The sequence below is a fragment of the Narcine bancroftii genome, chromosome 5 (assembly GCF_036971445.1).
Source record: "Narcine bancroftii isolate sNarBan1 chromosome 5, sNarBan1.hap1, whole genome shotgun sequence".
Classification (NCBI taxonomy): domain Eukaryota; kingdom Metazoa; phylum Chordata; class Chondrichthyes; order Torpediniformes; family Narcinidae; genus Narcine; species Narcine bancroftii.
In genome coordinates, this window is record NC_091473.1 from 59,594,018 (window position 1) to 59,607,752 (window position 13,735).

The following is a 13,735-nucleotide window of genomic DNA, read 5'->3' on the forward strand; positions in this document are numbered from 1 at the left end:
TAAGATGAACATATTCCCAAGAATACAATATCTTTTTCAAATCTTACCTGTATTATTACCACAAAGGTTTTTATTTCAAGAATTAAATGAACATGTAAGGAAATTTATTTGGAAATGGAAAATGTGAAGAGATTCTATAGAAAGATTTATGTAGAAATATGAATTGGGAGGCCTACAACTTCCTAACTTTTTGAATTATTAGTAAGTGGCTCAAATGAAATTTCTTGCTTCTTTTTTTGAAGGAGTAGAAAAACCAGCGTGGGTCAAAATTGAATTAAATAATATAGGAGAGAGATTAGCAGAGGAATTTATATGCAAATCAGTTAAAAATTAATAATTGGTGTTAAAGAAACACCATTGTTTAAACAACAAAAGGAAGTATATTGCCCAAGATGCCCCTGATTCAAAACTATCTTGTACCTTTTCAAAAGGACAATCGATTTTTAAAATATTTGTTTAGTAAAGGTATTAAAAATATGGAACATTGTTATGAACAAGGCCAATTGATGTAATTTGAACAATTAAGGAATAAATATGGAATAACTCATAATACCCTTTTCTGTTATTTTCATCTGAAAGGATATTTGAGGGAAAAGGTAGGTCCAGTGATGCTGTTACCTACTTGTAGAGAGATGGAAACTCTTATTAGGGGAGGAAATACTAAGAAATTTACTTCTGCAATATATCTTCTATTACAAATGGGAACTACCAAACAGGAAGTGCATAAATCTAGACAGAGATGGGAGATGGATTTGAATATTACAATTGATGAGCACAGATGGTCAGATCACTGTTGAGATTGTATGACAAATACTATTAATTTAAGGTACAGATTAGTTCAATATAATTTTATACCTGACAGTATGAAAATTGAATAGAATGAAATCAGATTTATTAGATCAATGTTTCAGGTGTAGTGATGAGTGGAACATTTTTGCATTCAACTTTTTGGGTACATTTAGGAAATTTTTTAGAGCAAATTGCAGGTATTGTATTTCTACATAACAGAGATTTATTTTTATTGGGAAATATAGAATGAACAAGACCTAATTTGAAACTATCAATGTACCATATGAAATTTGTCAAAATAGCATTACCGGTGGCAAGGAAGTGCATTGTAGTGACTTGGAAATCAGATTCACACTTGGGTATGAGAAGCGGGAATGCAGAAATTCAAAGCTGTATCCCCTTGGAGACAATAACATATAATTTGAGAAACAAATACAGTATATTTTTGCATATTTGGAGCCTGAACATGCAAATTTTAGGTATAAATATGTAGAGGTGTTCTTCCAGCCTCCTGAATCCTGTATTAATCTTCTTCCCTAAATTGATCATATAAACCTTGTTGAAGTTGGTGAGCTGGGGTTTAAGTAACCCTCTGTGCAATCCAGGAAGCTATTCTTCTTTTTCTATATATTTTTCTTGTTGGTGGGAGATTTAGGGAGGGAGGATATGGGAGGGAAGGGGAGGGGGAATAACCATCATGTAATGATTGAAATCTTTTTAAATTTAACTCTTATTGTTTTATATGATTGTTTATTAATTACATGTATGGAAAAAAATTTAAATAAAATATTCATCAACATCATATCCTTGGGAACTAATGTTTAAAGTTTCCTGAGCCCGAGTAATGTCTTTACTGGATGGGTGAATTTTTAGTTTTAATTCCCACAAGACTTTCTCACTAATGTAACTATCACTGCTGCAAGAATCTAATACAGCACATAACCTTTCACTATTCACATTCACAAAGATTGCGGCTTGAGTGAGTCCTTGTGGTACATCAGTAAGTGTAGCCAGTACATGAGAGCTGACCACTGGTGCCACTGAGCTTGACGAGGCCTTGGATTTGCACATCGAGGCATAATGTCCCTTCTTGGCACATTTATTGCAAGTAGCCTTGCGTGCTGGACAATTATCCTGTGAATGGTAAGAGAAGCTACAAAAGAAATATTTCAGTTTTGTTTTATAAGTGGCAGCCACAGCTGGTTTCTCAAGAGCAACTTGAAGGTTATCAGGCAGCCCTGACAAAGAATCCTTCTCACATACATGTGGTACCTTTAATGGTTCATGGTTCACTACTGCAGCTGTATGGGTCGCTGGGATAACGTATGCATCATTATTTCGTTGTGCTATGTCTAAAGCAGAAGCTTGGTTATAAGCAGTCTGTAAGCCCAGTGTTTTGTTTTCTAAGAGATGCTGGTGTATTACAGGTGAGGCAAGGCCAGCAATGAACGCATCACGCATTGCCTCATTTCCACACTGCTCCATACTATGATCTCGAAAATTACAGTTTCTCTTTAACTTTTCCAACTCCCTGAATAAATCATCTATTGATTCTCCTGGCTTCTGCTGCTTGGTAACCAGTAAATATCTGGCAAAAACCTCATTGGGTTCCTTCACATATAAACTTAGAGATAACTGAGTCAAAATGTTCACACCCTTCTATGCATTTGAAAACGTTGCAACACACACAGCCTAATAGTGTTTAGTATTTCTTTGTTATCTTGTCCCCAAGGTAGTTTATGAAAATCAAATGTCAGTGTCACCACTCCTTGGCAGCTGTTGGTGAGCTGGGGTTGATGTCTAAGCACTTGGGCCTCCACGCCATCTCCATGCTTGATAATTAAGATGAGTAAATTGTTGTAAGAATTAAAAACTTGGTGGCTGCTTTCCAAGCTTTACTCAACTTAATTGTATAATGACAAATAAAAATTGCTTAGCTCATACAACACATTCAACCTAAGTGAATTTAAACTAATTCTTCTATACAGTATATGATGTAAATACTATGAAAATAAAGCTAATAGTATGACAGCAGCTAGAATTTAAAAAGACATGAGGCAGCAGCTAAAAAAAATGATTGGAGGAAGAAGCTGATTGGAGCAAAAGAGGTCAGGTGACCTGAGAAGCAGCAACAACCAAGATCAACGAAATATGAAATGCAAGCTCATAAAGAATAATTTTGTAATATTACACATTTTTCAGGGATGAATATCCTGCTGAGTTGTAGAATGGTAATAAATAGTTTTTTTTTGAGTTGCAAGTAGGTCATTCTGGGCAAGGATGGATGATTTCCTTCCAGAGAATGTTTGTGAAACTGATGGAGTTTTAGGTAAATTTGGTAGTTTTGTAGTCATCACAATTGCATCAAATATGGTTTATAGTGTGAAAAATAAAAAAAATTTTAAAAAAGCAAAAAAAAAATGTGGTGGGTGGAGTAATCAGATAAGCTCTGTGCCTTGGAGCTTAACAAACATTTAAGTTAATGGTGATGTGCTTTTATTTAAAGTTCTGAATACTCAAGTTATGGCATCCTGATTCGGGAATAAGAAATTATTGGCTGAATCTGACTGAGATACTACTGAGAAGGCAGCAAACGTTGTCTTTCATTGTCTATGAATGATGCTGGGTTACTGTTCTCAATAATGCAAAACCTTGGAAGTTTTCAATGCATTTTGGATCTAAACAACTTGCTGTTTGATACCTTTCCATTTGGCTACAAAGAGAAAATTCCAGAGTCTATTTTTAGTTATGCATTTAACTTTATTTTTGGAGATACATCATGGTAACAGGTCCTTCCAGACCACGAACCATGCTACCCATATACTCCAATTAGTCTACAAACCCCATACATTTTTTTGGGACTGGGCATCACTGGTGTTCGAATAATTTTTCTGTACAATCATCGCTCGACTCCGATACTCGGCCTGATCAGCTTTAATTTCTTGGTACCAAGCAGAGAGAGAGAGTCAGTCTCCACTGATTCTCTGCTCTGAGTTATGGAGCCCAGCAGACATACTTCATACAATTAATGGATCACACGATATTCCAGAAATAGTCTGAGTACAGGCAAAGATAAAATGAAAGGAAATAGTTTCTGTTTCCTCAATTTAGGCCACCACATAGTGACTTTTAGTTGCAATAAAATCAATGCCTAAAGTGTCGATGACCAGTATATCTTATCTGATGCATGAAGGAAATCAAGAAAAAATAGCTATTACTCAAGATCACAGACTTGCCTTAGGCAATGTATCAACTATCCTGTCAGTCCTTACCACAGTCAATTTTTTCTCACTGGCACTGCTGGCATTTCTTGTCCACCTGAATTGCACTTGGAGGATGTGTCAACTTGAATGAATGCAGATTCCTTTGTGATTGTGTCCTCTGGTGCTGTTGAGGAAGGAGTTCCAGTATTTAGATGATATAGGGGTGGTGATGGGTTTCCAAGAGAGGGAAACATGTAGGTATAGGTCTCCAACATGTAGGTATAGGTCTCCAACTGTGTTTGAAATCCTTGTCCTTGGAGATTGAGATTGGCTTTGTCTGTGGTGGAGCTACCAAGCCCTGCTTGGAGATGGATGTTTAATTGTTTTGCTCTCGGATCTTCTAAGAGTTGGTGATCATGAAGAAGAATTACTTATTGCCTGTTGGAGAGCACATACTATGTTTACTTGCACATGTTTGGCCTGATGCCAAGAAACTTGATTAGCAGTTAATGATTAAACGGGCAGCATGTTGCTTGTTTGATAACTCAGTTATAACCGTAGAACCACCCAGCAAGGAACAGGCCCTTCAGCCCAACTCATCTATGCTGACCATGTTGTCATTCTGGGCTAGTCCCGCCTACCTGCATTTGGTCCATTTCTTTCAAGGGTCTTAACAGCCATACACCTGTCCAAATATCTTTTGATGTCTGAATTTTGCACATTCCTGCAGTATCCCTGGGCAGATCAATCTAGATACAGGCCATATGAATGAAAAGGTTGCCTTCATGTCCCTCCTTAAATCTCTTCCCTCACCTCAAACCCATGCCCTCTGGTTCTAGAATGCTCTCTCCTGGGGAAAAGACTGTGGGGATTCAGTTTATCCATGCTCCTGATTTTATAGACCTCCATGAGATCACCACTGTGCCTCCATCGCTCCAGGGAATAAAGGCCCTGCCTATCCACTTGGACATCCTATTCACAGTTTTGTGAATAGGGTGTCTGCACCTCTTCTAATTTATTGAAAATTTTCCAATTGCTGGTTGACTAGGAATGCACACAGTGCTCTAAGTTTGGCCAAACACCACATTCATCATCTTGACCACCTAAGTTGGCTGTTCCAAGCAGCTCTGCGCCTGTAATATTGCAATAACTGTCAAATGTGGTTGCTGTTTTGTTGAGAGGTTTAAAGGTGGTGGGTTGGTTTGTGATCAGGCCTATCTTTAGTGACACAAGTTTGGCGTTCTGTTTAACCTCAATGATCAGTTTGAATTACAATGCACATCATTTACTTTCCTCAAAGTATTTCTGGTGATAAATTGTCAATGAGAGTTGGTCAGGAGGCACACCAACTGATAGTAAAACTGGTGTCAATTGAGCTTGACCAGGCACTTGGGGAAGCTCATCCTCTGCCGATGAACGATGCTTTGTCAATTCAGTCCCTCTGAGATCAACGAGCACGCATTGCAGTCTTTATGTTTGGCATTTACAAGAGATTGAATTTCCAGACTTTTTGTTTTTAGTAAAAGCTGTGATTGTACAGATGCCAGTGATATCAGTCTCTCGTTTAAAAAAAAAATGATCCCAGTGTGAAGATACGGTGTAATTTAGAATATGTTTATTTTAATCAGCATTGATTTGCAGCTGATCTTTTGGAGCATCATTTCCATAACAGCGCCAGTACAAATGCTGTCTGTGCTCTATCACTGGTTGTGCAGTTGAGAAAACATTTGAAGTATGACAATATTTTGTTAAATCACTGGGTCAGAGACATGTTTTCTGTACGTTTTGTGAATAGGGTGGGTACTTCACGTAAAAATGTAATCTGAATGTTTATTTTCAATAATCACTTGCTTAATACTTTTGAGATGTGTGAAAAGGGACACCTTGGCAAGAAGAACAAGGGTGGAGATTGTGCAGACATTATAGAACATGGAGTGCAGACGCTAAGGAAACAGGTTGTACTCATGTATAACCCTTTCATATTTTGAGGGCAGAAATCAGTCAATAAAGAATCTTGGATCCTGAGTTCAAGGCACTAACTAAAGGAATACACAAAAGTGCTGGAGAAATTCAGCAGGTCATGGTGCATCCATAGGAAGTAAAGGGTAACCATGTTTCAGGACTAAGCCATCTGAGACCTCCTACCTGTAAGACTGGACTTCTCCCCCTGCCTTTTCCTTCCTCCTCTCCTCTCCCCATTCCTTTTTATTCAGGTGCCTGCCTGCTTTTTGCTCATAGAGTGACAAAGGGCTCAAGCTCGAAACATTGGTTACCCTTTATTTCTGATAGATGCTGTGTGACCTGCTGATTTACCCAGTGTGTCTGTGTGTATTGCACTATAATCACAGCTCCTGCAGACTTTAATGTAGAGAACCAAGTAAACAGTATGAATCATTGTTAAATCCTGGTTTGGCCACAACCACAGTATTGCACTGGTTTTCTTCACTCCACTTGTAGTTGAGGTATACATCCTAGACAGGCTGCAGAAACCTTCCCAAGAATGAGAAAATTTGATTACAAAATTATTGAGAAACCAGAGAAAGTTGGAAAAGTGGCAGAGCAGCAGCTCATGGTTGAGTTATTTTGTGGTGCGCTGTTAGACAGAATCAAACACACACAAGGTAAAGACTGAACAACAGGCTTTAATCCACAAAAACCTCCACAGAACCAGGATGGCTGTGGCTGCAACAACTCAGTGTGAGGCCTTGGGAAGCCGGCACAGGCTTATAGCCCGGAGGGTGATTGACACCTGACCGGGTGGGGCTTGATCCATTCAGGCTGACTGATCGGCAGCCGGCCAGGTGTTGTCCTGTCTCTTTACACTCCTGCAGGTACAGAGGTTTCCCCCTGCAGTAGGCCGGTGGTGTACCATATTTCATTTGTGATTTTAACGGAATGATTTCAGAGATACAGCATGGCAGAAGGCCTCTCCAGCCCACAAGTCTGCCCAAATATACCAATTAACCTACAAATCCTGTGTGTTTTGGAGGAAATCAGAGCACCCGGGGAAACCCACATGATCATGTGGAGAATGTACAACGTACTACAGACAATGCCAGATATGCCACTGGTGCGGTAATAGCATTGAGCTACTTGGTTTTGTGTGCACATATGTGATAAATCCATAAACAAATGTCATGAGACCAACCCTTTACTAAAATCACCTGCTTGGAGATGAGAATCAAAGTCTCATGAAGTTGCTACTGGCATTTATATATATATATATATATATATGTTGGCATTCTTTGCCCATACAAAAATGCATGATGTATTTTCTTCTGATACTTTTGCAAATATTCTTCTCCATAGCTCCCTTTCTTCAGTGTTTGTTTTATTTTCTCCTGGTTGCCATCCATGTTCTTCATTACAGATCCCAAAATAGGGGAAAGATGGGTTGGTGTTGCTTGTCAGAGCAAATATTACAGTGGTGCTTAGGCAGGATAGATTAGAGGGCTCGTCCAGGGAGGCTGTATGGGTGGAATTGAGGAATAGGAAAGGGGTGGTTACACTTAGAGGGGTGTATTATAGACCATGTAATGGGGAACGAGAACTAAAGGAGCAAATCTGTAGGGAGATAGCAGATATTTATAATAAGCACAGGGTTGTGATTATGGGAGATTTTAATTTTCCACATATAGATTGGAAAACCCATTCTGTGAAAGAGCTGGATGGGTTGGAGTTTGTAAAATGTGTGCATGATAGTTTTTTGCAGCAATACTTAGAGGTACCAACTAGAGAAGGGGCAGTGGAGGATCTACTGTTGGGGAATGAGATAGGTCAGGTGATGGAGCTATGTGTTGGGGAGCACTTCGGGTCCAGTGATCATAGTACCATTAGCTTCAATGTAATTATGGAAAGGGATAGGTCAGGGCCTAGGGTTGAGGCTTTTGATTGGGGAAAAGCTAGATTTGAGGAGATGCAAAAGGATTTACAAGGAATGGATTGGGACAATTTGCTTTATGGGCAGGATGTATTAGAGAAATTGAGGTCTTTTAAAGGTGAGATTTTGAGGGTGCAAAATCTTTATGTTCCTGTTAGGTTGAAAAGGTAGTGTCAAAAGTTTGAGAAATCTATGGTTTTCAAGGGATATTGGAAACTTGGTTCGAAAAAAGAGGGAGACCAACAATAAATATAAGAAACAAGGAATAAAGGAGTTGTTTGGAGAATACATTGAATGTAAAAAGAATCAAGAAAGAAATTAGAAAAAGCTAAAAGAAGGTTCAAGCTGGCTATAGCAAGCAGGGTGAAAATAAATCCAAAGTATTTCTACAAATATGTTAATAGTAAAAGGAAAGTGAGGGATAAATTGTTTCCTTAGAGAATCAGAGTGGATAACTGTGTGTGGAGGCAAAAGAGATGGGGGAGATCCTGGGCAATTTCTTTTCTTTGGTATTCACTAAGAAGAAGGATATTGAACTATGCAGGGTGAAGGAAGCAAAGAGGGTAATTATGGTAACTATAGTGATTAAGAAAAAGGAAGTACTGGAGCTTCTGAAGCATATAAAGGTGGATAAATCTCAAGGTCCCAACAGGATTTTCCCCAGGACCTTGAGAGAAGTTAGTGAGGAAATAGCAGAGGCTCTGGCAGTGAATTTTCAAATGTTATTAAAGATGGGTATACTGCCGGAGGATTGGCGTATTGCACATGTAGTTCTGTTGTTTAAAAAAGGTTCAAGGAGCAAACCTAGCAATTATAGGCCTGCAAGTTTGATGTCTGAGGTAAGTAAATTAAAGGAAAGCGTTCTTAGTGATAGTATTTGTAAGTATCTGGATAGACAGGGTCTAGATCAGGAGCACTCAACACAGATTTGTGCATGCAAGGTCATGTTTGACCAATATTGTTAAATTTTTTAAAGAGGAGATTAAGAATGTTGATGAGGGTAGAGCAGTGGATGTTGTCTATATGGACTTCAGTAAGGCCTTCGACAAGGTTCCGCATTGAAGGTTCAGTCATTAGGTATTAATTTTGAAATAATCAAATGGATACAACAGTGCTGGAAGAGAGATGCTAGAGAGTCGTAGTGAATAACTATCTGTCAGGTTGGAGGCCAGTGAAAGTGGTGTCCCTCAGGGATCTGTATGGTTGTTTGTCATATACATTAATGATCTGGATGATGGGGTGGTAAATTGGATTAGTAAATATGCAGGTAATACTAAAATAGGTTGAAATGTGGATAATGAAGAAGGTTTTCAAAGATTGTAAAGGGATTTGGACTGCTTAGAAGAGTAGGCTGAAAGATGGCAGATGGAGTTTAATGGTGAGAAATGTGAAGTGTTTCATTTTGGTAGGAATAATCAAAACAGGACATATATAGTAAATGGGAGGGCATTGAAGAATGCAGTGGAGCAGAAAGATCTAGGAATAATGGTTCATCGTTCCCAGGAGAAGATTTACGAAGATTTTATCTGAGTTTCAGCATCTAGATTAAAAAGAAAGATTGAGCAAATTAGGTATTTAATATTTGAAGTGCAGAAGGTTGAGAGGGGATTTGATAGAGGTAATTAAGGTTATGAGAGGGATATATAAAGTTGATGTAGATAGGCTTTTTCCTTTGAGAGTAGGAGAGATTGAAACAAGAGGTCATGAGTTAAGAGTTAAGGGGAAAAAGTTTAGAAGTAACATGAGGGGGAGCTTCTTTACTCAGAGAGTGGTGGCTGTGTAGAATGAGCTTCCGGGAGAAATAGTGGCAGCAGGGTCAATTTTGCCATTTAAGGAAAAATTGGATAGGTATATGGATGAGAGGGGAATAGAAGGTTATGGGCAGGGGGCAGGTAGATGGGACTAGAGGAGAGTACTTAGTTCGGTGCAGTCTAGAAGGGCCAAACTGGCCTGTTTCGATGCTATAATTGTTATATGGTTAATATTACAGCACAGTACTGGCATTTCAGCCCACAATGTTGTACTGACCTATATATACCTATACAACAAAAAAGCTAAACCCTCTCTATTTCATTATTCTCTATTTTTTTTCATCTATGTGCCTATATTGTTCCAGTCTCCACCACCAACCCCAGTAATCCATTCCAGGCACCTACCACTCTCTGTGCAAAAATGTACCTTTTAAAAAATATTTTTACTAATTTGATAGAGAGAAATATTACATGTATATGATTTAGCCATTAATTAATTATATAGCTTTTATATAATGCAATACAGAATGAGTCTTATATAATTGATACATTACTTACATAATTCTTGAAAAAAGTGAAAAATCCTTATGAGAATTTCACCACATATTGTAATACCGAGATATACGTTGTGATTATCTAAATAGACCTAGTTGGAGAAAAAAAAATAAGAACAAAACAAAGAAAAGGGAAGAAAAAACCCCAACTAATCTAACCCCTCCCACTAAACACGGTCACCAGCAAATAAATTGTAAAGAATCGAATATCGGCTCTTGGATATCAGATAGAAAACCCCCAGAGCATCCCTGCCCATGTAATCAAATTATGATAGCAGTCCATGAATGGGGCCCGTGTCTTGTCAAATTCAACATTGATCTCTTTAATATTATATCTAATTTTCTCCAAACTCAAGCAAGACATTACAAAAAATGTAGCCTTGATGTCTCCACTAAACTTTCCTCCCTTCAATTAGTAGAGATCTCCTCTGGTGTTTGCTATTCCCACTCTGGGAAAAAGGTGCTGGTTGTCCACTTTGTCTCTGCCTCTCAAAATCATGTAGACCTCAATTAAGTCACCTCTCACCCTTCTTCCCTCCAAAGAGAAAAGCCCTGCTCTGTTAACCTTGCCTCATAAGACATATTTTTCAGTCCAGGCAGCATCCTGATGAATCTCCTCTGCAACCTTTCCATAGCTTCCACATCCTTCCTGTTATGAGGCATCCAGAACTGAACACAATATTCCAAATTTGGTCTCACCAGCGATTAATAGAGCTGCAACATTTTCTCATAACTACTGAACCCAATCCTCTGACTAATGAAGTCCAGCATACCATAGGCCTTCTTAAGTATCCTATCATCCTGCTCGGCAACCTTGAGAGATCTATGGATTTGGTCCCAAGGTCCCTTTGATCTGCCTCATTGTTAAGTATCCTAGCACTAACCATGTACTCTGCCTTCACGTTTGTCCATTCAAAATGTATAAGCTCACACTTATCCAGATTGAACTCTTATCTGCCACTTTTCTGCCCAACTCTGCATCCTGTCTATATCTTGTTGTAACCCGTGGCAACCTTCAATACTACCCACAACAGCTCCAACCTTCATATCATCTGCAAATTTACTGACCATCCCTCTACTTCTTTGTCCAGGTCATTAAAAAAAATTCACAAAGACCAATGTTGTCAGTGCAGATCCCTGCAGAATTCCACTAGTCACTGACATCCAGGCAGATTACTTTCTGACCATAACTGCTCTCTGTTTTCTACCATGGGGGACCCTATAATCCATATACACCACATCTACTGCCCTACCTTCAACATTATCTTTTGTTACCTCCACAAAATACTCAGTTAAGCTTGAGAGGCACAGCCTTCCCCTCACAAATCCATGCTGACAATTCCTGAGAAGACGGTACTTCTCTTTTATCTGCATTTTTTTAAAAAAAACTGAGATCCACCTCAAATCCATAATTTCATATTTCCTTTGTCCTAACTTTTGGGGTCATGTTGGGCAGATCCATGAGTTTTGATGAGGAAATAATAGATGTGTTAAAAAAATAATTGTTCATCTGAGCCTTGATTGAAGTCTGGAAAGATTCCTAATTGTAATTATTTGGTAGAGGCAACTCTCAAGTGTATTGACCCATGAAGCATTTTCATTAAGATTATCAAACTTAAACATCTGGACAACACATGCAATATTTAGAATATACTCCATACTCTTAAAGTGACAGCAACTCTGGTCCAAAGATGGGCACAAATATCAGCAGAACATTTTGGAAATATTTGGCAAGTCGAGCAGCAACTGTGGAGAGAAAATGAAAGTCAATAACTCAGTTAAATGATCTTTGATTAGAACTGGAAAAAGTCAGAAATCAAAGTGGTTTTAAATTGCAGAAAAGGGGGAAGGATGGAAAGAATAAAGGGAATGTCAGGTTGTCAATTAAGGGAGACTGAACATCACAGGAGGTGAATGGTGAAGGCTTCTTATTCATAGATTATTATTTGTTTTGTTTTCTGAACCTGACCACTTGTAATGAAATGCAATTAGTCTAAGATTAACTTTTATTTTTCTCTCTCTCCATGGATGGTCCCTGACCTGGGGATTTCCAGCATTATCAGATCAGACTTTCCTCAGCTGCCGCGTTCTGTATCCCAGAATCGCTGCATGTCTTTTACCTCACATTTTGCCCTCATTCATCTCACCTCCTCCGGACAGATGAGCCATGATGAATGAGCCTTACCATCAGCGAGCACCAACACCACCGGTGACACTGGTGATTTCCTCTCAATCACAGGTAGACATTTTGTTTTCCATACTCACACCCTGTTCTCCAAAAATTGCTTGCTAACACTAAGGCCATTGTACTGAGATATTACACATGCATCTCTCCACACCAATGCTGAGTATTTCCAGAATTTTGTGTACTTTTATTCCAATTTCAGCTTCCATGGCCGTTTTCTTTTCAAAAGCTGATGTTAACCAGATAGTCAGAAATGTGAGGCTGGAGTTAAGGGATTATAACACACTTGACCCCAAATTCTCAGGGAGCAATAATCAAGAACATGAGTAGCATCAACTTGGAGTGGAACGTGCCTGTTGTGGTAAGTATGCTCTTGTCAGCAAATCAGATTTGTGTTAAATTATTCAAAGTAACTTGAGAAAGCAATGAGATTAAATAACAAGACGATAGATGCATGCAAATTTGAAAAGGCCTCCAGAATAAAGCTCTGTAATGTGAAGCAACAATGTTAGTGACGTATTGCAATTATGGAAGTTTAGTTAATTGAACAGAAACAAATTATTTGTCAATATGAAATAGCAGGAAGCAAATGGGGGTGTAGGGGAGACACTTTCAAAGTCTCAGGTATGCACATAATAAAGTGGTGTCCATCATGGAGTTGAATTATTGGTCATGATCACAGGGTATTTGTTAACTAGCCAGTCAATGTGTTCCTTTATCAGGAAGTATAATTGGGAATTGGAAGTGCCTCGAAACCTTCTGTTTTGTGAGCCAGATGTCTCTGTGATGGCACATTTGGGAAATTGATTTTCAGTTTGGAAACCCTAGCATCAAAAGGAGACGATTGCACTGGCAAATGTTTCTAGATTAGCAACAGCGATGAATCAGATACTTAGGGATTGCCTCTTGTTTATAAAATGGGCCAAGGGGGATTTGATTTCATCAGAGAAAGGACTGAATTTGAACATGATCCAGATTATTTTAAATGCTGAGAGATTTGGATGGTTTACATGTGAAGAGGCTGTTTAACTTGGACTGTGAGTGTTGATATTTTGTGGCTTTGAAACATGTGTTTGATTTTGAATGTAGCCAGATAGAAGGGAGAAAATAATGGTGAGATAAGGATTTCTTTCAATAAATGTGAATGACAGAATTAAAAATAATTCAGTGACACTGGCATGAACATGGTGCATAGTGACATGATACACAATGAATAGACACTGGGATGGAAAGCAGGATTTGTAGATTTTGGATGGCAAATGTATTTTAGGCCTGTAGAGCTCGTCGAAAGAATCAAAGACTTGTTGATCCAAACCAAGGCTTTTATTAGCAAAAGACAGGAGCTCTTCACAGGTGGGCGACCAGTCCGGAAT

The 13,735-nt window shown here is 38.6% G+C and overlaps 1 long non-coding RNA gene across 2 annotated transcripts in view; it reads right to left on the reverse strand.

The window, feature by feature from the left end:
- Positions 1-11,836: 11,836 nt before the first annotated feature.
- LOC138762691 (uncharacterized) overlaps positions 11,837-13,735 on the reverse strand; it is a 31,930-nt gene continuing 30,031 nt past the window's right edge. For both annotated transcript variants that reach the window (XR_011357058.1, XR_011357057.1), the window contains exon 3: positions 11,837-11,923. This is a non-coding gene — a long non-coding RNA (uncharacterized lncRNA). The remainder of the gene's footprint in view (positions 11,924-13,735) is intronic.